The 26,644-nt window shown below is 36.3% G+C and overlaps 1 pseudogene; it reads left to right on the top strand.

Annotated features, from left to right (window-relative positions):
• Positions 1–25,277: 25,277 nt before the first annotated feature.
• LOC143672761 (olfactory receptor 7A5-like) lies at positions 25,278–26,201 on the top strand (annotated as a pseudogene).
• Positions 26,202–26,644: the final 443 nt, after the last annotated feature.

The raw sequence follows: 26,644 nt of genomic DNA, 5'->3' as shown, positions 1-26,644 counted from the left end.
GCCCAAGGAACAAAGGCACATAATGCTGAATATCAACTTGGCTCTTCACTGGTGAACCTGGGGAGCTGTAGTCCAGCTCTGAAAAGGAATTTTTAAAACTTTTTAAAAACAGACTGTTAAAGAAAGCCTCAGGTATTTTCAGTTGTCAGCACTACCCAGACAAGGGCGGAGTTAAGGTATGTCTAAGAAACAAAATAACTAGGGAAGTGAAGGTGATAATTCCCTAAAGCATCTATCTTCCCCCAGAAAATGGAGGAGAGCAAATCCCAGCACAAGTGATGGCTTCATTCAGAGAATTCATACCCAAGTACTGTAAAACAAAAAGAGCTTAAGCATGTCTTTTAACTCAGTCTGTCACAACCACACGTCTGGCAGGAAGAAGGTCTGCTGAAAACTAAATCATTGAACAATTTACTTTATGCCAGTGGGGAGCTGTGGGCTGACATGCACCACCTGCTGGTAAGGATCATGAAAGCACACAAGCAAGATGCTTCTCAGGAAAGCCTGACAACCTACTGGGTTTAATCCTCAGGAAAGCTGATATAGATTATATCCTCAGGCTGAGATATGGGCCTCTCCTGTCTGGGAAAATCTGATGGGAATCAATGACATCTGGGGAAACTCTCTTCAAAACCAAACAAAAACAATAGAAGCAACAACAAAAAAATAAAGATAAACAACAAGAAAACCCTAGGTAAAAGAGAGAAAATGTCCTCCAGTATAAACTAAACAAGAAAATCAGATGCTTAGACACCAGCACAATCATGAGTCATGCTAGGAAGCATGAAGATATGGCCCAGTTAAAGGGACAAATTAATACTTAAAATGAGGGACAAGAATTGAGAAAATAACTAAAGATGTTCAAACACATTTTCTAAATCAAATCAACAAATGCAAGGAAGATATGCAAAAGAAATGAAGGACATAAAGAAGACATCGGGAAGCCATAAATTTGAATGCAAAGCTTTGACAAAAGTGGCAGAACATAGGGGAATGAAATTCACAATAAAAAGATGAAAAGCACAGTGGAGGTATAAAACAGCCAATTTCAAAGAGCAGAAGAAATTATTAGTGAACTAGAGAATAGGATATCTGAAATCTGACACCCAAAAGAAAATTTAGGGAAATAATGAAAAATATAAGCAAAGACTCAGGGAACTGAATGCCAACCTGAAGCACATGAATGTATGCATTATTGGTGTCCCAGAAGGAGAAGAGCAGGGAAAAAGGGCAGAAAGAACAATGGAATAAACCATCACTGAAAATTTCCCAACTTTTATGAGAGACATAAAATTACATATTGAAAAGGCTCAGTGTACTCCTGATAGAATAGATACGAATATATCTACCCCAAAGACACACACTTAGCAGCTTGTCATTTCTCAAAGACAAAGAGAGAATTCTGAGAAGCAGGAGAATAGTAATCCATTGGATGCAAAGTAAGTTTGGCAAGACTACTATGTGCATATTTCTTAGTAGAAACCATGGAGGCAAGAAGACAGAGGCATGATATACTTAAGATAGTGAAAGAGAAAACCTGAAATCCAAGAATTCTATATCTACAAAACAGTCCTTCAAAAATGAGGGAGAGTTTAAACTATTTTCTGACAGACACTGAGACAGTTTAAAAGAACTTACCTGCTCTACACGAAATACTAAGAACAACCCTGCATTCATATAGGAGAGAACAGGGGAGAGAGCTTTTGCAGAAGTATGTAGAAATGAAGACTCTATAATGAAGGGTAAAAGAGAAAAAATTAAGACATGACACGGATAATTCAGAATAATTGTTAATGGGTTACATTCCTCAGTTAGTAGACACAGACTGGAAGAATGGATAAAAAATCAGGGCCCATCTCTACAAGAGACTCACTTTAGACATAAGGAGAAAAATATGTTGAAAGTGACAGGTTAGAAATAGGTATTTCATGCAAATAAATACCAGAAAAGAACTTTTGTAGCTATAGAAATATGGAAAAAATTAAAACCAATGCAACAGTGTATAGATAACAGTAGCACTGTAGAATTCTGCCATCAATTGTAATAAAAATATCTGTTGCTCCGATGTAGCCTCTCCCAAGATAAATGTCAATAAATGGGGCTTATATGGGAGATGTATGGGATTCATGGTAGTGTTGTTTCTCCTTTTAATGTTTCTTTTTTTTTTAATTCTCATTTCCCCCTCTTCTTTCTTGGCTGAAGAAATGGAAGTTTTTCATATAAATTGTAGTGGGTAATGCATAGCTATGTGATTATACTGGGAGTCATGGACTGTTTACTTAGAATGGATAGCATGCTGTGTGAATAAAACTGTGAAAATGAAGACAAATATACAAGAGCAGGAGAAAAGGTGGAGAGAATGGTGTACTTATTCACTATCGATGATGAATTAGGAAGATTCAGCTCCTCTGGAAGACAGTGTGTTGTTTTGCAGAAGACCAAATACAGCGATGACATTTGATCCTACAAACCTGTTATCAGGTAAATACTTGGAAGAACTGACAGCAGAGAACTGAATGGCCATTTACACACTGGTACTTATGGCAGCAATATGCACAGTTTGCAATAACAGAGGTGACCTACATGTACATTGACTGATGAGTGGAAGGGTGAACTGTGTTGTAAAGTTACAAGCAATCAATACTGAGCAGCTGCAGGAGGAATGAAGTTGTGAGGCATTCAACTAGGTCACTGAACCTTGAGGTCATTATGCAGAGTGAAATAAGCCAGAAAGAAAAGACAAATATTTTAAAGCCTCAGTAATATTGACTAACCATATTATGCAAACTTTAAGAAGTGAATTAGAGAGCATAGATTACCAGGCTATAGAATGTGAGCAGAGATTGGGCAATCAACAATTAAGGAGTACAAGAGTGTTCATTAAGACTTATTGTAAATGTTCATAGACTCTAAGCTCTTACACCAGTCACATCTATTCCTGAATTTTAATTGTTAGTTCTAAATCCTGAGATGCTCAGCACTTTCTATATAATTTCATCATTCCCTGGAATTTTGTGTATCTTTGTGACAACTGACGCTCCAAGTTAGAGTTCTGCAGCTCTGAAAGTCAGCATTACTCCAGATAGCAATTGCTAATAGAGTTGCAAAAATCTGATTTCAATTAGTGATATACATGAAGTCAATCTGCTTAGGACTAAGGTAAATCATAATGCAGCATAAATGAAGATTTTGATTGAATTTTAAAATTTCAACTTCTGTGTGAGACCAAAAGAAGAGATGTTTATTTTGTACACAATTTATACTTTTCTGTAGCAAACTGTCAAATTTGACCTGCATGGTCAGTTTATACATACAACATAATTGCATGGAATCTTGAATAGGGAATGAGATCTTGCTGTTCTGTATAAGTTAAAGTAATACCTAGATACATCCCAGAGGAATTTGGGCAGAAAATTTTTAAAAAATTATTTGCAAAGTCCCCTTTGGGGCTGGGGGAAAATGTGGGCATATGGAAATTCCCCACCTGGGGAATTCCTCATTTTCTCTCAAAAAGTGAGAACTACCAATTTAAGAAGTCAAGCCTCGAGCTTGTGGTTTGTCCTCATGAAATTTTTTCAAGCCAAAAAGAAACTAAGCCTAATACACACACACACACACACACACACACACACACACACACACACACATATACATACATATATATATATATATGCCTAAAGGTCACTCTCAGAGAACCTGTTTTTTGCTCAGGTGTAACCTCTCTCTCTAAAATGACTATGCAAATAATCTCACTACTCTTTGCCTCCCCCACACACATATGGGACATAACTCCAAGGGATGTACAGCTCCATCACAACATGAAATGATTGAAGGATAAGTTATCCCTAGCTCTTGACCAAAAGGGGGGAAAATTGAACAAAATAAAATGTCAGTGGCTAAGAGAATTCAAATACAGTTGGGAGGTCATTCTGGAAGTTATTCTAGTTATTCTTATGCATTATATTGATATTTCTTTTCCTTTTTAGTTTCTAGTGTATTATAATAGTTAGAAGAAAATACTTGAAACTGTTAAACTGCAATCTAGTAGCCTTGATTCTTGACAATGACCATATAACTATATAGCTTTCATGGTATGACCATGTTATTGTGAAAATCTTGTGATTGGCAAGGCCTCTATCAGTTTAGGGGAACATGATTAAGAAAATAAGGCCCCAAATAAGTAAATAATAGAAGGTAAGGGTATGAGATATTTTGCTTGTTCTTTTTTATTTTTATTTTTTGGGGGGTAATGAAAATGTTCTAAAATTACTTGTGGAAATGCATGCATGACTATATGATGATACTGTGAGCCATTGATTCATACTTTGGATGGTTATATTGTATGTGTGTACAGCTCAATGAAATTGCATTAAAAATATTAACAATTTGAATCAAAGAACACCATAAAGGAAGTATCCACCATGACCAATTATCTCACAAATGCAAAGGTGTTCACCATAAGAAAATCAATCAAATGTAATACTCAAATTCATAGAATGAATAGGAAAATCAATTGATACTATCAACTGATGCAGAAAATGCATTCAATGAAGCCAATGAAAATAACTCAGAAGAATAATAGAAGGTAACTTTAACTACATGATAAAAAGCACATATGTAAAACCAATGCTAATATTGTACTCAATGATGAAAGAGTCAACGTTTTCCCTTTAGGTCTGGAAAAACACGAGGATGTACATTTTTACTATTGCCATTCATTATTTTACTGGATGTCCTAGCCAAAAAAATAATAGGCAATGGAAAGAAGTAATATTCATCAAAATTCAAAAGGAAGATGGGAAGCTGTCCATATTCAGAGATGACATGATCTTTTATATAGAAATAGAAAACCATTCTGAAGAACACTTCTAGAGTTCATAAATAAACTCAGCCCAATGTAAGCTCCAAGATTAAGATGCAAAGTTGATTGTGTTTTGTACACCATTAAAGATCATTCCTATCTGGAAGTTTATAAAGTTTCATTCATCACAGCATCTAAAAGGGATACATAGGGAGAAATTGTGGAGCCTTCTTAGAAGAGGCGAGAGAGCTGGTCCTTAAGGCATGAGGAACATCTATATATTCATGCAGAAGAGGAAGAACATTCTAGGAGAGGGGTCAGCAGGAACATTCTTTGTTGATTAAAGTGTAAATACTTTGAAGGTGTCCTTAGTAGTCAGTAGAAAGCATGTGCACCCATATACTCGGAGTAATCATTTATTCCCTAGGTCATTGGGAACCACTGGGGAAGAATTTGCTTTCAATTGGAGTAATGCAGAATACACCTGGAATACAAAAACTAGTCGGGGGTATTTTTCAGGACTGACTTGTTCTCTTATGATGAAGAATATAAGCATTATGAGACACACACAGGCTGTTCACACCGTGCATAGAAGGACAGACTGAATGGCCAATATGGAGACCACTGGTAGGAGCTATGGGTGGGAAGCCTGCAGCATTGTTCCTTTCAGTGGGAAATGTCTACAGATGTATACATCTACTGAGGTTTGGAAAAATATGCTATAGTGAGTGACTTAAAGATAAAATTCATCTCTGATTTTATTCCTTTCCCACAGAAGTTTCAGCTTCCCTTGTGTAAATGTTAAAATCTAAACAGTAATCTTTTTGATGGCATTGTGTCTCAAGTTTAATCTTGATGACTATGGTATGTATTTGAATAGTTTTAATTAATATCTCAAAGCTAAATGTTGTTGGAAAACATTTCAAATTTGAATAGATATTAAAATAAATATGGTTAACTGTCAAAAAAGGGATACATAGGATAAAAAGGGGTAATTTTTAACTTAAAATGTGAGGGACTTGTCCACTGAAAACTATAAAACACTGCTGAAAGAAATAAAGGTAGAGCTCATTAAATTACAAGACACCCTGTGTCCATGGAAAGGAAGAATTAATAGTATTAAGGTGTCAATAATGCCCAAAGTGATCTATTTCCATCAAAATACCAGGAGTTTTTTGTTTATTTGTTTTGTGTGTGTTTTTTTTTAGCCGAAATGGAAAAGCTGATCCTCACTCTTGGAATTACACATCAGCAGGACTGCAGCACCACCTCGGGGTGCTGTATTTGCTTATTTCGATGCCTCTTGGCTTGTTTAGACCCTTTCCTGTTTGAGAGAAGACACCGTATACTACTCTTTTCTTCCTTCTTGGACCAATGTTCAGTATCGCAGAATAAATATCTGTTGAATGGCTGAAAACAAAAAGCTTATTGAGTTGAACAGATATTGTTAACTATGGGGGGGAAAGGAGATATAGTGAAGCAAGAGGAAACATTGTTGAAAGAGGGCAGCCCCATCAATGAGACCCAACAAATATGTAGACAGAGGAGAGACAGAAGATATTTTAGTTCACCTAAAATTTCTCTCCAGAATCAGCAATAGTGAAAAGCTATGGGAAAACTTGAAGTAGTAGATCAAATAAGCAGAGCAAATAAGAGGTAACTTCACAAAAGGAGTCCACTGGGATAAGAGATGAACATAATATTCCAGGGCTTTCTCCCAAGGGTTATAGTGTCTCAAGTTGGCATTGTGTTTTTCTTTCTTACCTCCAGAGAACTAAATATTTCAGGGAGTAGAGAGACAGAAGAATACTTTCTTCTTGTGGCTCATAGGAATCAAATCCCCAAAGTATGGAAAATCTAAATGTGTCCCTTATACTATGGCAAGACTAGTTTAACAATCTCTGGTGAGGTGGAAACATAATTTTGCCTTCAAGAGACCTCATGAACTATTCCACCTACCTGTCCTTCCTGGGAGCAGCGCTTTCAACTTCAACCATTATTCAAGGAATAATTTGCATTGATGAACTCAGACCCTTCTTTGATAATTGCTGGGTGAGTCGCAGTCTTGTCAGGCATGAAGGGAATTATGAGTCCATGCCCCTTTATTCATGGAAACTTTAGGGGCATTAAGAAGGATAACACAAAGATGTAACCACACAAAGTCGTACCTAGTTAAAAAGCTTGTTGTGGAGGATGATAATGGATGCACTAAAGTATCTCCTTTCCTTCATCTGTCTCATCTTGTGATTCTATCACTCATGGGGCGTCCCTCGTGGAAGTATCTATTCAATAAGATTGATCTATTTTTTCTTCTAATCATTCTGCAAAAATTTATTCATCAAATCCCTCATGGTAGTCACAAAATGTTATTTCCACGATAAAGAAATGAGTAAAATATTGCTCCTTCTTTCAAAGAGATGGCATCTAAATAGGGAAAGAGACATAGAAATGTGTACATGCAATATCATGAAGTGACACTGAAATCCAGGTGAAGTGAATAAAAAACTTGGACTCAATCTATGGAGGTTAGTGAAGGCTTCACATGGGCACTGATAATTTTTCTGAGCCTTGAAGGAAGAATTGGAGTAATTTCAGGAGAAAGAGGTAGAAGCACACACAGCAGACAGGGACACAAATGTGTTGTCAATATAAATGTAAGGAGTGGTTGAATTTAAAACTAGTTCTTAATATATGATGAACAATGAGAAGCATGGCATGGAAATTGGACCATGATCCTCGCCAGGCTGCCAGAAGATTCATAACAGAGAGCCTTGTGCTTTGCTCATGAGATTGATATTTATGTTTGAAGTTATTAGAGAGTCAGTGCAGGGTTCATAGAAGGTGACGTTCATGAATAATCATGCCTTGTGGAAACCTCACTGGGGGTCAATTTCTGTTTTCAAATCCCTGGAGAGATGATGAGGGCTGGAAAGAAGGAGGGGTTGGATGTTTGGGGAAGAAATCTTTGTGGGTTGAATTGTTATAATATGAAAAATCTCTCAATTAATACTAAGCACAATACTGTACATTTTATATTCATAATTTCATTTAATTATTTCCATTACTCTATGAAATTCATATCAGTCTTTTGATTTAACATATGAAGAACATGAGACTTACAGCAGAGTCATAGTCTTGCCCAAGGAATGCAATAGATTTCGGAATGAAACTTGGAATTTTTAGTTTCCTAGGCTTTTGCATTTCACTAATAATTTTACTTTTTAATAAACATAATTTTTAAAACAGTGTTATATAAAAATTTCAAGGATAATAGAGACAGTTTCCAAAACCTGTCACCCATTTTTCCCTATTCTGAATGTCTTCTATCCAGAATACCACATTACATTTATTTGTTATAAATGGAAGTTTCTCACACTCTGCTTATTTTGATGACCTGAATATTTTTAAAGGGTGTTGATGGTGTATTCTGTAAAGTGTCACTTCGTTGAAATTTTCATAATGTTCTCTCATGATTAGACTGGGATAATGGGTTATAGAGGAATGCAGTAGAGATAAAAATCTATTTGCATTGAATCATGTATCTGTTGCTTCCTATTGAAATGGAGCTCAAAGGATATTAAGGAATGATGAGAAAGAAAAGAAAGGAAGAAAGAAAGAAAGTCACAGATGGGCTCAGGGGGTCTGAAGCTTGAGTTTACTTCAGACAGACTTCAGACAACTTTATTCTTATCCAGAGCCTACTTAAATACTGCAGGGTGACAAAAGGCATGCATGCATTTCTTGAAAGAACAGAGAGCTTATTTTTCACTGCTGTCTTCCTTCATACTTAACATAACCATTTGGGGTAAACATTCTCTCCCTCCCAGACTGCTCCACATAAGAATCTCCACAATTTACTGCTGCCATCCTGAGGCCAGCTGCTTCCAACAAATTCTGCAGGTCTTGTTTTAACACTTGACTCCTACATTTCCCCCTTTTTATTTTATGAACTGAGGTGACTGTGCCTGTCTTAGGTTGCCCTTAGGCTCTGAAGGAAGGGTCTTACCCATCATTGGCTGCCAGTCAAGCTCTCTGACTTTGATTCAGGAGGGAGCCAAGAGTTTTTTCAAGAATCATTGTTAGGGTGGCTTTGCTTAGTGACAGTGCCTGTCTTAGGTTCCCCTTAGGATTTGAAGGAAGGGTCTTACCCTTCATTGGCTACCAGTCACACTTTCTGACTTTGATTATTTGTTGTTTAACACAGTGGAGGAGGAAGAGAAAGAGTACAAACAGCCCAAACCTAAGATTTTTTAGCTCTTGGGTAAGTGATTGTGTAACATCACCTCCATAGGCTACATGTAAATTATTCTGAGATAATTCTAATACCCCTTTTTGTAATTCTAAGATATCAGGACTTAAACTGTCTGAAAGCCCTAAAAGATGCCTTTTTACCTTTTCCCATTCTATTTCAGATAGGTTATATGTTAAAAGGGGGTGATACAAAAGCTGCTCTCATTTCATTTACTCTTTAAACTTTGGAAAAAAAATTTAAATTATACATTTGATCTCCAATATGAACCAATGTCATTTCTATATCATTTAGTCTATTATTAATTTGCTCATCAATGAGATTGTCTATGCCACAGTTCACTGGTGTTTTTCTAACAATGCTGATCTGTATAATTTGATGCAACACAGTTCCAGTCACTGCAGCCTCTGTGATGCTTCCAATGATTCCAATAACAGCTGCAATAATGAGTCCAATTGGTCTATTAGTCCTTTTTAGATATTCTTTTGCCAAATGGATCATTAATGTGTTTCTGGAGAGGATTGCAAAGATCTTGACATCTGCACCAGCAGCCAAATACCTCTTCTCCTTGCTGCTATAATCATCTAATTTCCCTGCAACATAAATGCTTGGAGACAAATGAATAGAGAACAATTCACACAATTAGAAGTTTGATTTCTTATATGCATATGAACTTCAACAAATATATATGGATCTCTAATACATATTTGTATTAGTGTTTATGGCTGCTATTTAAAGAGAAGTTACAGTTACTAGAATTGGCTATAAAAATTGGTCTCAGTCCTAGGAAAATTTTCTGTCAATTTCTTTGACTAATGCTATATTTATCATCCCATGAATTTGGCACAAATCATCCTCCATGAATTAAACCCTGATTTAGCTTGCCTGTCCATATAGTCTCAGTTAGCTTCAAGTTAGAGATGGGAGACCCCACAGGGGCTGCATCTCTTACAATTCCATAGGAATCATTAATTATGGTAACTCCTCAATCCATATGACATAACCGCCATCCATTCCAACTTTCTTTCCTATCTAACAGGCAAATATCATTTGTTTCCATAGAGTTATGCATACGGGTATTAATAAAATGGAAGAGTTAAATTTGAAACCATTTTTCTTCTTCTTTAAGTAGCTTTGGAAGCCTAGACTCTACTAGACCTGGGAATCCTAAACCAGTATTCAGATACTTTGGTAAAGTTGGATTGGCCCATGTTAGGGCACACAGCACAGGTGGGTTAGGAATATAAACCCAATAAGTATTACTATGTCCCTCTCCTTCAGCAATTAAAGTTATATGTCCAATAATACACATTACCCATTTAGTTATTGTCATCCGGGTTGACATGTCTGGGTTTTATTCTCTTCAAGGGAATCCAAACCGAGGTTCTGTCATCTGCAATGACAAGAGCAAAACCCCTACCCCCCTTTATTGTTCCTGATTTCCATAAATCATCTTCTACATTTTTCCAATGGATTAGCTGCAGTTGCAGTTCTGTTTGGGTTATATAATTTTTCTTTTCCAAATTACTAAAATGCTGTTCTGCAGAAGTCTGTGATGAATTATCATAAATGATTTTTTAAAAAATTTAAAGTAAAAAGTGCTTTTGCTAATTGATCTTTAGGTGTACTTATTTTCATAACGTCATTTTCCTGATCATCATCTCCCCCTTTTTGTTTCAGGAGCATAGACTTTAGTGTCCAGTTTGCTCATTCAATAATTCCTTGCCCAGAGGGATTATGTGGAATTCCTGTGATATGAGTAATATTAAAAGTAGTACAAAATTTGTGAAATTGTTTTCCTGTATAAGCAGAATCATTGCCCATTTTAATAGATTGAGGGCATCCCATAACAGCAAAAACATTAAGTAAATGTGATTTAACATGGCAGAAATGCTCTCCAGATTGTGCAGTAGCCCAGATGAAATGAGAACAAGTGTCTATGATAACATGTACATACCGCATTTTATCCAAATATGAAATATGAGTAACATTCATTTGCCATAATTTATTTGATTTTTGACCTTGAGGATTAACTCCTGATGCAAATGGGAGTGCATTCAAAAGTCCACAGGTTGGACAAGTCCTGACAGTACCCTGAGCTTGCTGTTTAGATAAAGATGGAGATTTCTTTTACAGCCTTTTGCTATTGATATCAGTCAATTTGTGATGTGTTGTGGGATCTTGAATTAAACTCACAAGACTATCTGCTTGCTGATTTTGTAATGACAAAGGACCCAGAGATTGGTATAAGCTCTTATATGCATGATAAAAAGAGTATTAATTTGACTTCTGACTAATGTTTGTAAATGTAAAAGCATTTAGGAGACTTCATCTCTTTCAAAGAAGGAAGTTGTCTCAATGTGAGTAACTGTTTGGCAAACATATTCAAAATCAGAAACAATATTAAGAGATTGTGGAAAACTGCAATACTTGAATTACAGCTGCTAATTCAGTACACTAGGCTGAGGTATAAGGCATTTTCTAACTTGTTTTCACCTGTTGTGACATATGCAGACTTCCCACTAATATTATCATCAGTAAAGACACTAATAGCTAACAGTGAAGCTGGAACTATTTTAGGCAAAATCTATTGTGCTCATTTTTAAAAATTGTAAAAGCTTTGGCATAGCAAATGATTATTCATTTGAAATTTAAAGTCACTTAATGCTGTGTGCCAAGAGGTATTGAAAATATATAGAGGACTTCCGGAAAAGATGGTGGCTTAGTAAGACGTGCGGATCTTAGCTTCTCCTCCAGAACAACTACTAGGGGAGTAGAAATGATACAGAACAGCTCCCAAAGCCACGACAGAGATAAAAAAGACAGTGTACCCCATCCTGGAACAGCTGGCTGGCTGAGAGAACCCGCTCTGGTGAGATCGCCGAGGGGTGCGGGCTTCACCGGGCGGGGCAGCAAGCGGCCGGAGTCACTCCCTTCTCCCTTCCTGGGCCCGCTGGGAGAATTGAACAGGTGGTCCCCTCAAACTGCGGCGGCTGGCGCCCACACCACGCGCGGCCCCCCGGAACAACTGAGAGAATTGGATCGGAAATAACCAGGCCTCGGAGAATGGTGATGGGGGGACTCCCTTCCAAACCCGTGACTCCCAGGGAACAGTGCACTCTCCCGGGTGGGCCGCTGCGGCTGGCTCTCTCCCACCACGCTTGGTGCCCCGGGTCGACTAGGAAATTCGGACGGGCGCTTTCCCAGGCTGTGGCGGCCAGCGACCCTCCCCGTGTTCGGACCCTGGGCCAGCTGGCACTCTTCCAAGCTGCTTCGGCTAGCGAACCTCCCAGACGGCGAGAGTTTTCCAAAGTTAAAGGACCCACAGTACCTTTTACTGGTGGGACCCACTGACAAACGTGTGCCACGAGCGCCACCTACTGGGCAGGATAAGAAAAACAGAACCCAGAGATTTCACAGAAAAATCTTTCAAACTTTTGGATCCAACACCCAGGGAAATCTGTCCAAATGCGCAGACACCAGCAGAAGATAATGGATCACGCTCAAAAATTGAAAATATGGCCCAGTCAAAGGAACAAACCAATACTTCAAATGAGATACAGGAGCTGAAACAACTAATGCTGAATATACGAACAGAAATGGAAAACCTCTTCAAAAACCAAATCAATAAATTGAGGGGGGACATAAAGAAGACATGGGCTGAACATAAAGAAGAAATAGAAAAACTGAAAAAACAAATCACAGAACTTATGGAAGTGAAGGGCAAAGTAGAAAAGATGGAAAAAACAATGGATACCTACAATGATAGATTCAAAGAGACAGAAGATAGAATTAGTGATTTGGAGGATGGAACATCTGAATTCCAAAAACAAACAGAAACTATTGGGAAAAGAATGGAAAAATTTGAACAGGGTATCAGGGAACTCAAGGACAATAGCACCGCACAAATATATGTGTTGTGGGTGTCCCAGAAGGCGAAGAGAAGGGAAAAGGAGGAGAAAAACTAATGGAAGAAATTATCACTGAAAATTTCCCAACTCTTATGAAAGACCTAAAATTACAGATCCAAGAAGTGCAGCACACCCCAAAGAGAATAGACCCAAATAGGCATTCTCCAAGACACTTACTAGTTAGAATGTCAGAGGTCAAAGAGAAAGAGAGGATCTTGAAAGCATCAAGAGAAAAACAATCCATCATATACAAGGGAAACCCAATAAGACTATGTGTATATTTTTCAGCAGAAACCATGGAGGCTAGAAGACAGTGGGATGTTATATTTAAATTACTAAAAGAGAAAAACTGCCAACCAAGACTCCTATATCCAGCAAAATTGTCCTTCAAAAATGAGGGAGAAATTAAAACATTCTCAGACAAAAAGTCACTGAGAGAATTTGTGACCAAGAGACCAGCTCTGCAAGAAATACTAAAGGGAGCACTAGAATCAGAAACGAAAAGACAGAAGAGAGAGGTATGGAGAAGAGTGTAGAAAGAACGAAAGTCAGATGTGATATATATAATACAAAAGGCAAAATGGTAGAGGAAAATATTATCCAAACAGTAATAACTCTAAATGTTAATGGACTGAATTCCCCAATCAAAAGACATAGACTGGCAGAATGGATTAAAAAACAGGATCCTTCTATATGCTATCTACAGGAAACACATCTTAGACCCAAAGACAAACATAGGTTGAAAGTGAAAGGTTGGGAAAAGATATTTCATGCAAATAACAACCAGAAAATAGCAGGAGTGGCTATACTAATATCCAACAAGTTAGACTTCATACGTAAAACAGTTAAAGAGACAAAGAAGGACACTATATACTAATAAAAGGAACAATTAAACAAGAAGACATAACAATCATAAATATTTACACACCGAACCAGAATGCCCCAAAATATGTGAGGAATACACTGCAAACACTGAAAAGGGAAATAGACACAAATACCATAATAGTTGGAGACTTCAACTCCCCACTCTCATCAATGGACAGAACATCTAGACAGAGAATCAATAAAGAAATAGAGAATCTGAATATTACTATAAATGAGTTAGACTAAACAGACATTTATAGGACATTACATCCCACAACAGCAGGATACACCTTTTTCTCAAGTGCTCATGGATCATTCTCAAAGATAGACCATATGCTGGGTCACAAAGCAAGTCTTAACAAATTTAAAACGATTGAAATCATACACAACACTTTCTCAGATTATAAAGGAATGAAGTTGGAAATCAATAATATGCCGAGTGCCAGAAAATTCACAAATACGTGGAGGCTCAACAACACATTCTTAAACAACGAGTGGCTCAAAGAAGAAATTGCAAGAGAAATTAGTAAATACCTCGAGGCGAATGAAAATGAAAACAGAACATATCAAAACTTATGGGATGCAGCAAAGGCAGTGCTAAGAGGGAAATTTATTGCCCTAAATGTCTATATCAGAAAAGAAAAAAAGGCAAAAATGCGGGAATTAACTGTTCACTTGGAAGAACTGGAGAAAGAACAGCAAACTAATGCCAAAGCAAACAAAAGGAAAGAAATAACAAAGATCAGAGCAGAAATAAATGAAATTGAAAACAGGAAAACAATAGAGAAAATCAATAATACCAGAAGTTGGCTCTATGAGAAAATCAATAAGATTGATGGGCCCATATCAAGATTGACAAAAAGAAGAAGAGAGAGGATGCAAATAAATAAGATCAGAAATGGAAGAGAAGACATAACTACTGACCTCACAGAAATGAAAGAGTTAATAACAGGATACTATGAACAACTTTACGCTAATAAATACAACAATTTAGATGAAATGGACGGGTTCCTGGAAAGACATGAACAACCAACGTTGACTCAAGAAGAAATAGATGACCTCAACAAACCAATCACAAGTAAAGAAATTGAATTAGTCATTCAAAAGCTTCCTAAAAAGAAAAGTCCAGGACCAGATGGCTTCACATGTGAATTCTACCAAACATTCCAGAAAGAATTAGTACCAACTCTCCTCAAACTCTTCAAAAAATCAAAGCGGAGGAAAAACTACCTAATTCATTCTATGAAGCCAACATCACCCTCATACCAAAACCAGGCAAAGATATTACAAAAAAAGAAAACGACAGACCAATCTCTCTAATGAATATAGATGCAAAAATCCTCAATAAAATTCTAGCAAGTCGTATCCAACAACACATTAAAAGAATTATACATCATGACCAAGTAGGATTCATCCCAGGTATGCAAGGATGGTTCAACATAAGAAAATCAATTAATGTAATACACCATATCAACAAATCAAAGCAGAAAAAAATGATCATCTCAATTGATGCAGAGAAGGCATTTGACACATTCAACATCCTTTCTGTTGAAAACACTTCAAAAGATAGGAATACAAGGGAACTTCCTTAAAATGATAGAGGGAATATATGAAAAACCCACAGCTAATATCATCCTCAATGGGGAAAAATTGAAAACTTTCCCCCTAAGATCAGGAACAAGACAAGGATGTCCACTATCACCACTATTATTCAACATTGTGTTGGAGGTTCTAGCCAGAGCAATTAGACAAGAAAAAGAAATACAAGGCATCAAAATTGGAAAGGAAGAAGTAAAACTATCACTGTTTGCAGACAATATGATACTACACGTCGAAAACCCGAAAAAATCCACAACAGAACTACTAGAGTTAATAAATGAGTAGAGCAAAGTAGCAGGTTACAAGACCAACATTCAAAAATCTGTCGCACGCATTTCTATACACTAGTAATGAACAAGTTTAGGGGGAAATCAAGAAAGGAATCCCATTTACAATTGCAACTAAAAGAATAAAATACCTAGGAATAAATTTAACTAAAGAGACAAAAACCTATATAAAGAAAACTACAAAAAAACTGTTAAATCACAGAAGACCTAAATAGATGGAAGGGCATACCGTGTTCATGGATTGGAAGACTAAATATAGTTAAGATGTCAATCCTATCTAAATTGATCTACAGATTCAATGCAATACCAATCAAAATCCCAACAACCTACTTTCCAGAAATAGAAAAACCAATAAGCAAATTTATCTGGAAGGGCAGGGTGCCCTGAATTGCTAAAAACATCTTGAGGAAAAAAAACGAAGCTGGAGGTCTCGCGCTGCCTGACTTTAAGGCATATTATGAAGCCACAGTGGTCAAAACAGCATGGTATTGGCATAAAGATAGATATATCGAACAATGGAATCAAATAGAGTGCTCAGATATAGACCCTCTCATCTATGGACATTTGATCTTTGATAAGGCAGTCAAGCCAACTCACCTGGGACAGAACAGTCTCTTCAATAAATGGTGCCTACATGTCACCCCAAACATCTTCTGGTCAGCTTATCAGTAGGGATCCATCCCAAATCCTATCTACTGAGATACAGTGTTGGGTTACTTGATAGCTGACATGGCCTTAATCATCAAGGCAGGGAGGTGGCTGACATTACGGACACATTTATTAAAATTATGTAAGCTTAGGTATTTTTTCTTGAATAATGATGATGATGATGATGAATCAATATATGTGACCAAATTGATGAAAACTTTCTCTAACAAGAGTATGATTAATTGGGCTCTCTCATAAATTATTAGCAAAATAAAATTGGCTTGGTTCATCTACTCTTGAATTTATTTTTTGCTTTATGTTTCAGTAGCTTATCCTAAATTTATATTTTACTTTTATTTTCAGAAATGTTCCTTAAGAAAATAAACAGAGATGTATGCAAAGCTTTAAAAAATAATAATAATAAATGGTGCCTAGAGAACTGAATATCCATATGCAAAAGAATGAAAGAAGACCCATGTCTCACACCCTATACAAAAGTTAACTCAAAATGGATTAAAGATCTAAGCATTAGGTCTAAGACCATAAAACAGTTAGAGGAAAATGTTGGGAGATATCTTATGAATCTTACAACTGGAGGCGGTTTTATGGACCTTAAACCTAAAGCAAGAACACTGAAGAAGGAAATAAATAAATGGGAACTCCTCAAAATTAAACACTTTTGTGCACCAAAGAACTTCATCAAGAAAGTAGAAAGACAGCCTACACAATGGGAGGCAATATTTGGAAATGACATATCAGATAAAGGTCTAGTATCCAGAATTTATAAAGAGATTGTTCAACTCAACAACAAAAAGACAGCCAACCCAATTACAAAATGGGAAAAAGACTTGAACAGACACCTATCAGAAGAGGAAATACAAATGGCCAAAAGGCACATGAAGAGATGCTCAATGTCCCTGGCCATTAGAGAAATGCAAATCAAAACCACAATGAGATATCATCTCACACCCACCAGAATGGCCATTATCAACAAAACAGAAAATGACAAGTGCTGAGGAGGATGCGGAGAAAGAGGCACACTTATCCACTGTTGGTGGAAATGTCAAATGGTGCAACCACTGTGGAAGGCAGTTTGGCAGTCCCTCAAAAAGCTGAATATAGAATTGCCATACGACCCAGCAATACCATTGCTGGGAATCTACTCAAAGGAATTAAGGGCAAAGACAAAAACGGACATTTGCACACCAATGTTTATAGCAGCATTATTTACAATTGCAAAGAGATGAAAACAGCCAAAATGTCTGTCAACAGATGAGTGGCTAAACAAACTGTGGTATATACATACGATGGAATATTATGCAGCTTTAAGACAGGATAAACTTATGAAGCATGTAATAACATGGATGGACCTAGAGAACATTACGCTGAGTGAGTCTAGCCAAAAACTAAAGGACAAATACTGTATGGTCCCACTGATGTGAACGGACATTCGAGAATAAATTTGGAATATGTCATTGGTAACAGAGTCCAGCAGGAGGTAGAAACAGGGCAAGATAATGGGCAATTGGAGCAGAAGGGATACAGACTGTGCAACAGGCCTAGATACAAAAAGTCAAAAATGGACAGCACAATAATACCTAATTGTAAAGTAATCAAGTTAAAACACTGAATGAAGCTGCACCTGAGCTATAGGTTTTTGTTTTGTTTTGTTTTGTTTTTACTATTATTACGTTTATTTTTTTCTCTATATTAACATTCTATATCTTTTTCGGTTGTGTTGCTAGTTCTTCTAAACTGATACAAATGTACTAAGAAACGATGATCATGCATCTATGTGATGATGTTAAGAATTACTGATTGCATATGTAGAATGGTATGATTTCTAAATGTTGGATTAATTTCTTTTTTTCTGTTAATTAAAAAAAAAGAGAAGGGGTAATTGGATCTGAAGGGTACAGACTGTGCAACAGAACTGGATATAAAACTCAGACATGGACAGCACAATACTACCTAATTGTAATGCAATTATGTTAAAACATTGAATGAAGCTGCATGTGAGGTATAGGTTTTTTTTTCTCTCTATTATCGTTTTAATTCTTATTCTGTTGTCTTTTTATTTCTTTTTCTAAATCGATGCAAATGTACTAAGAAATGATGAATATGCAATTATGTGATGATATTAAGAATTACTGTTGTACATGTAGAATGGAATGATTTCTAAATGTTTTGTTAATTTTTTTAAATTAATAAATAAAAGTAAAAAAAAAAGAAAATATATAGACTTTGAACCTCTTCCTTTGTGAGATCATGCACTATGCGATTAGGATCATGACCTTTTAATTGATAATATCTTTGGTGACCTTTGGCTATTAAAGAAATAATCTTTTGCAAATATGTATTTAAACATTTTTGTCAATTGTTTGGTAAAAATTCCATTTTAAAACACCATCTTGCTAAAATAGGCCTGTGGGAGATTGCAAGGTAAAGAAAATAATAAAATCAATAGGCTTTTTTAGATCTATTTGAACAAGCTGTCCTTTTTGAATGCATTGTTCAATTAATTGTAACCCTCGTTCAGCTGCAGCTGTTAACTGCCTTTTGCTTAATAAATCAGAATCTCCTTGTAAAATATCAAACAAGTTTTGTAACATATAATTAGGAATCCCTAAAGTGGCAGGTAGAAAAAATGAAAGCAGAGTGTCAATAGTGATGTGTACTCATAGTAAATGACCAGATTTTTAAAATTGAATTCATTGGATTGATTGAAAAGGAATGTAGGAATGTGAATTCTTTATAATTGGTTGTGTGTTTTTGTTAATTTTAAATTTATTACATGCAGTTTTTATGATATTTTCTTACAATAGTGGCCAAATTTTGATTTGCTTACATGACTGGGCCCAGTTGGGTCCTCTGGGAACTGGTTAGGGGTGAAGAGGAGCTTCCTGGGACCTAGATTTCTTTATTAAAGTACACCTCCTTCTGGGGGATAGCCAGTCCTCCCAGCTAGAGTGTACATTTTAACTATTTCTTACCAAGGTCATGTGATAGCAACATCAGTTGCATATAATGGCAACATCAGGTGAACAAAAAAGACTCCACAAGTGTATTTTTTTCTTGCATTCAACCCTCAAACCTGATCTGCTTCCAATATAAGCCATGGTTATCTTGGGATAAATTTAGCTTTTGCATATATAGATTATGTAAACACTGGACAAAGCATTTAAGTATTTTGGCTTAAAGAAATTTAGGTATTTATATGATTTGAATATTATTTAGTCATTAATAGATTCATTTATAGTATTACTTAGATTAATAGATTAGGCCACCTGGTTTAGGGCAAGAAAAGAAGCAGTTTTTGCCAGTATAATCATACCCAGTAGAAAATAAAGTTTTTTTTATACAGATAACAACATGATAAAAGTTAACATAAGTTATTTTGATAAAACACAGACTCTTTGTTTTTTAACTAATTATTTAGATTTTTTTGTATCTTTTCATTAGAACAGGCTAAAAAGTCCAAGAAAATATTGTCATTTTAAACTCATTAAATCTTTCTTGATTTTAACCATAATTTCCATTTTTACAAACCCTCAGCACTTATTATATTAGTTTAGGCTTTGTCCCACACTCCTCTTACTCTGCAACAGTCACTCATTTTATCTTAGGGTAAAATTACTCTGTCCTCCTACTAATAAAAATAAATTGCCCACATCCTTCATGCCTAAGCCATCATTCCAAACAAATACTTTACCACACACAATTACCAGAGAAATCAAATACCAGAATATCAAATACTTAAAACACTTCAGTTAATGCACATTTAAAACACCAATATATAGTTTTTAATGAGAACCTTCAGTCTCAAAGTTCCTAAAATATATCTTTTCTTCAAACATGAATAGGAGCTAAACTCATGGCCAGTCTCCAAACCACTGCCTGTCAATAATTTAAAGCAACAAAAGAAGATGGGGCTACCATTCCCACCCTCTGTCACAAGACTTTACCTGTAGCATTAGTATAAATCTCATAGAATAATCATTCAGACTAAACAAAGGTAACCTAACAGAACACCTTGAATCAGAACTACAATCCCGAACTGCATACCCCCTTGGGGACAAACCTGCCACAGGAACCATCAATGAGCACTGACCCCCATTTGGTATGGCACCTTTCTCACTGAATACTTTCTGACTCAGGTGTACATGAATCCCTATATAAAAGTATCCCATCAAGAGCAAGCCCAGAAACCAATCTTTCTTTATTCTGCTCTACCAAAGGCACAGCAAAGAAGCAATTTTTAAAATCTATCATAATAAAGCAGTTATTAGAAATTAAAACTGGTGTGGGCAAGCCAGACTTCAATGACTCCATAGGTTGAACCACAGTATCAACTTTTATCAAATCAGTCAACAGTCTCCATTTTCCTGACCTCCCTCCTGCAATAAATTTGAATAATTCCAAGAACCACGAGACTCCTTCAAACATCCTGCTCCAAACTGTGCCCAAATCAACCAAGTCAGAGCCTCAAAACTCTCTATAGATAAGGGCCACTGCTCAACCCACAAATGTCCACTTGTAGTATTTGTAGTGGATGTCCCTGTAGTGTCTCCTTATTTTATGCTTTAAGAGTTCCCTTATTAGATCCCTGTTTGGGCACCAATTGCCGAGTCCAGCTCAAGCAACTGTCCAAACAGGGTAACAAGGGGCAGTGGGAGATTGAGAGGAAACACAACTTACAAGTTAGAGTTTAAGACAAACACAAGCCAGGTAGTTCATTGCCTGACTGAACACAATAACCAAATAGAAACAGGAATATTTTCCCCGTTTTGTCATGTTCGCTGCAAATCCTTCATAACCAATTTTCATTACTTAAGATTTAAAACATTATGGCCTTAAGGCTGAAGCCAAAAACAATGTTTTTGAATGAGATCAAATAAGCTTAATAATTCACATGTTTTAACAGGCAACCCAGTAGCTTTAACACACACACATACTCCTCCAGCTGCCTATTATGATTACCCATTACCCTGATGATCCAAGGAAAATGCTTACTTTACCAATATGACTTGAGTCCTCTTCTGTTGGCTGGACACACGTGCCTCTAATGAAACTTTTCCTTGCTTCCTTAATATTGATTTGGGGTCTTCTTCTTCACGCCCCAGGTTGGGCACCAAATGTTGCTTCCTATTGAAATGGAGCTTGAAGGATATTAAGGAATGGTGAGAAAGAAAGAAAGAAAGAAAGAAAGAAAGAAAGAAAGAAAGAAAGAAAGAAAGAAAGAAAGAAAGAAAGAAAGAAAGAAAGAAAGAAAGAAAGAAAGAAAGAAAGAAAGAAAGAGAAAGACACAGATGGGCTCAGGGGGTCTGAAGCTTGAGTTTACTTCAGACAGACTTCAGAAACTTTATTCTTATCCAGAGCCTGCTTAAATAATGCAGGGTGACAAAAGGCATCCATGCATTTCTTGAAAGAACAGAGAGCTTATTTTTCAGTGCTCTCTTCCTTCATACTTAACATAACCATTTGGGGTAAACATTCTCTTCCTCCCAGATTGCTCTACATAACATTCTCCATAGTTTACTGCCACCATCCTGAGGCCAGCTGCTTCCAACAAATTCTGCAGGTCTTGTTTTAACACTTGGCTCCTACATGTATCCAGGGTACAATTTATCACTTTTGATGTGGACCTTGATCAACAATGCATGTCAAGTTTCCCCACTTAGAAGTTCCTCATTTCTCCCTTTTCCAATTCATATTGTGAATCCCACAATTCAGCAGTTTGGGTTATGCTCCACCTTCTTGAGTAAATAATGTTCATACAAATATTTGAAAGTTTCTGCATGGGAGACTTGTCTCTTCTTATTAATTCATTGAGTAATTTATTTATATCATTTTGGATTCATGACTTTTGTCACATACTTTGGGTTGTGATATATTACTTCAGCTCTTTTGCTGTTCTGCTTGATTCAGGTTTGGTGATGTGATGTCTCATCAGTTCCCGGTGTCTCTTTGATACACCCCATCATTGAGGGATTTACTTTAGCGCTAATTTACTGGTACTGAAAGGTGATCCAGGCAACTCTTGTATATTTCTTTTCCGTGTCTAGAGTCAGACATTTCTTCCAGGAACTTTTGTAGGAGAATGGTTTTAAAATAAAAGTCCAGGCACTATGTGTACTTCATGGTACTGGAACATCTAGGCTTTCTTCACTGACAGAGTAAGAAAATATATGTAAGTCTACCAAGTTGTACATATACACAGACTGTAAATATGTCCACTTTAACCCTCTGTGTCTATATTAACCTACTCATGCTGATGGTCTCACTCTAAAACATTACCAGGTAGAACATTCTAGTCTTCTCCCCTTGCTTATGGTTAAGCACCCACTCTGCAGTGAGAAACATATTCTTCTCACCAGCCATCATCTACTTAATTGCTTGATTCCAGTATACATGTATAGAAGGATAGAATTGTCAACCCACACCCTGGTGGGATGAAATGTATCCATCAAAATATAGTGCTTCTATGCAGTTTCTGTTCCCTTCATGTTATGCATTCCATTTATATCCAATATTATTATTTCAACACCTTTCTCCCTCATCCCTCCAGCAAGAGTGTTTCATGTGTTTGTAATATAGTTAGGCTGTTTCATCAAATTTTTTTTTTTTTTTTTTTTTTAAAGGAAAGACAGAGAGAAGGAAGGAAGGAAGGGAGGAAGAAAGGGAAACATCTTTTAAACATTTTCTTGTTTTATTGTATTTTGTTTCTCCGTTTTTGTTACATGGGCTGGGGCCGGGAATCGAACCGAGGTCCTCCGGCATAGCAGGCAAGCACTTTGCCCGCTGAGCCACCGCGGCCCGCCCTGTTTCATCAAATTTTGCATTCCATATGGGCATTTCCTTGATCTTGAAGATGAATATTTTATTTGCATATAGTAAAGTTCACTCTGTGTTTGAAAGGTTAATGTGCTTTAACAAATGCATATAGTCATGTGTCTATAATAACACTATTATACAGAATAGATTCACGGTCATAAAAGTTACTCTGTGATTCACCTATTAGACCCTGCTCTCCTGTTCCAAATCCCTTGGCAATCAGTGATCATTCTATTGTCTCTATTGTTTTGCCTAATCCAGAAAGTCCTATCATTGAAATTCTACTTATGGAGCATGTTTAGACAGTTTCTCCTATTAAAAGCTATCATTGAACATTTGTTCTGAACTTTCATAATTGAAGAGGATATTTATTTATATCACTGAATAATATTCCATTGTATAGGTATAGCAGAATTTGCTCATCCATTCACTTACTTTAGTGCATCTTTGTTGCTTTCAGATTTTGGAGATTATAAGTAAATCTGCCATAGAGACTCTCTTGTAGGTTTCTGCATGGACTTAAGTTTCAAATTAAATGAATATCTAAGAGCAAAATTTCTGGATTGCATGGTAAGATGACGTTTAGTTTTATTACAAACTGCAAAACTTTCTCCTGCCTGCACCATTTTGTGTTCTCACTAAAAATGAATGAAAATTCGTACAATCCCCCATTCTCATGAGCCATTGGTATTGTCACTGTCTAGATTTTTAGTATTCTAAGAGGTGTGTAATGAAATATCATCATGGTTTAACTTTGCAATTACTAATGACAAATGATGTTGAGAATCATTTCACGTGCTTACTTGCCACTTGTAGATCTTCTTTATGTAGTTTTGTGTTCAGATCATTTGCCTTTTTAAATTGGATATTACCTTTTTATTGTTTGGTGTGAAAAGTTTTTTTTGTATATTTGGACACATATTTTTAATCAAATACGTGTTATGCAAACATTTTCTCCAACTCAATTGATTGTCTTTTCATTCCTTATCGATGCATTTCACTGGGCAGAAATTTTATATTTAATAAAGTCAAATTTATGAATATTCTTCTCTCAAGAATCATGATTTAGATGCTATATTTAAAACTCATCACCAAACCATGGGCTAGTAGATTTTCTGGTATATTTTACTCTAAACGTATTATTCTTGCATTGCAATTTTAAGTGCAGGAATTGCTTGGAGTTAATTTTTATGAAATGGATACAATGTTTGGCTAACTTCCTTTTATGTTTTCATGTTGGCATCCCATTGTTCCAGTAGCATTTGTTGAAAAAACAAACTTTTTTCCATTGCTACTTTTCAAAGACACATTGAATATATTTGTGTGTGTCTATTTTTGAGTTCTTCCACATTATTTCATGCATCTATTTCATCAACACACAAAATTTGGTCATTGTGTCTTTGTAATTATGCATTAAATCGGGTAATATGGGTTCTACAAGCTTGGTCTTCTTCAGTATTGTTTAGGCAATCTAAGACTGTTGCTCTCCATATAAACTTTAGAATTAATTTGTCCATATACACAAGAGAAAGTGCTGACATTTGGAATGGGATTGAGTTGAATGTATAGATCAAGTTGAGATGGAATGGCACCTAAACAATTAAGTCTTTCTATCAATGAAGATAGAATAACTTTGTTTTTAATTTTTATTATAACAATCTATATACAACTGAAAATTTCTCCTTCTAACCATTTTCAATGTTACAACTTGGTAATATAATTACATTCAAAATATTGAGCTGCCATTATAGATATCCATGAACTCAACTTTTTCATCAGGTAGTACAAAATAAATGGTCAAATTGATTGAAGAATAAAATAGTGTGCAAAAGCATTTCAATAAAAGTACTGTCTTTGTAAAATGTGTACAATTCTTGACAAGGATGGTGAATTGGCAGTGGCATTAATGAGAAGGAAGAGCAATGACATTCCTTATATTTTCATATAAAGGCCTCTAGAACTATACATACTAATTAAGAAATACTGAACTTACGGTATAGACGTGGACTTTGTTAATTTTTGAACACTCCTCTCACCTAAATCTGCCTTGCTCTGGTCTCTGCTCCAGAATTTTCATGAGTTACATGGATTTAGACAATGAAACATGTGTTTCAGAATTTATCCTCCTGGTACTCTAAGAAGACACAGAAGTGTAGCCCCTCCTATTTGCTCTTTTCCTGACAATGTACCTCGTCACTCTCATTGGGAACCTGGTAACTGTCCTGGCTACCATCTATGATGCACACCTGCACATGACCACGTACTTCTTCCTTGCTAACCTGTCTTTTGCAGACATCTATTTCACCTCCACCACTGTCCCAAAGATGCTGGTGAACATCCAGATGGAGACCAAAACTATAAGTTATGGAAACTGCCTCACCCAGATGTATTTTTTCTTGGTTTTTGGAGGATTAGGTGACTTCCTCTTAACTGTGATGACCTATGACCATTATGTGGTCATGTGTCACCCACTGCACTACATGGTCATCATAAACCGCAGGATCTGTGGTCTCCTCCTGCTGGTGTCATGGATGTTGAGTGTTCGGGACCCTCTTTTACATGGTCTAATGGTTGTGCAATTGACTTTTTGTACAAAGTTGGAAATACCCCACTTTTTCTGTGACCTTGATCATGTAGTCCAACTGGTGTTTTCTGACAGCTTCCTCAATGACCTAGTGATGTATTTCACAACTGGAATTCTGGGTTTTATTCCATTCACTGGTATCATTTTTGCTTACTCTAAGATTATATCTTCTATTTTGAGAATTTCATCAGCTGGGGACAAGTGTAAAGCATTTTCTACCTTTGTGTATCATCTTTCAGTTATGTCCTTGTTTTATGGTACAGGTCTTGGAGTGTATCTCAGTTCTGCTGCCACCAAAAATACAAGGGCAAGTGCAATAGCTTCAGTGATGTACACAGTGATCACTCCCATGTTGAACCCCTTTATATATAGTCTTAGAAACAAGGACATAAAGCATGCCTTAAGAATAATTTCCAGCAGGTAAAATTTTACCCTGTAAAAGGTCCTTTTTTCACAAGCTTAGAAATTTGCTTGCCATTAGCTGAGATGAATACTAGCCTATCTAAATTAAATACTCTTATCAGTGTATAAAATAATCTCCTGTTTGCTTAATTTCTAGAATTCTGTCTCTGCTTTTCATCTGTCAAAACACCTTATTTTTTGTATTTTCTTGAAATCATTTGACCTGACTGATTGTATTCTGAGGATTCAGTATTGAGTTGGACTCCTCTGCCTGCATATTTCTTACAGGTAATTTGGAAATTATTTATTATTATTTATTACAGGTGCATAAAAATTATAGGAATTGCTGGAGGAGATAACATGCATTGCAGCTCCAGAGAGAAGAATTCAACCACTCTTGTGTTATACACTTTTGATGAAAATCATTTGTCCTTTTAAATGCCATGTACCTGTTGTCATGGTTTT

This window comes from Tamandua tetradactyla, assembly GCF_023851605.1.
Source record: "Tamandua tetradactyla isolate mTamTet1 chromosome 15 unlocalized genomic scaffold, mTamTet1.pri SUPER_15_unloc_1, whole genome shotgun sequence".
NCBI classification, from domain to species: domain Eukaryota; kingdom Metazoa; phylum Chordata; class Mammalia; order Pilosa; family Myrmecophagidae; genus Tamandua; species Tamandua tetradactyla.
Note: the sequence above shows the minus strand (reverse complement) of the source record. Positions and strands in the feature narration are given on the sequence as shown.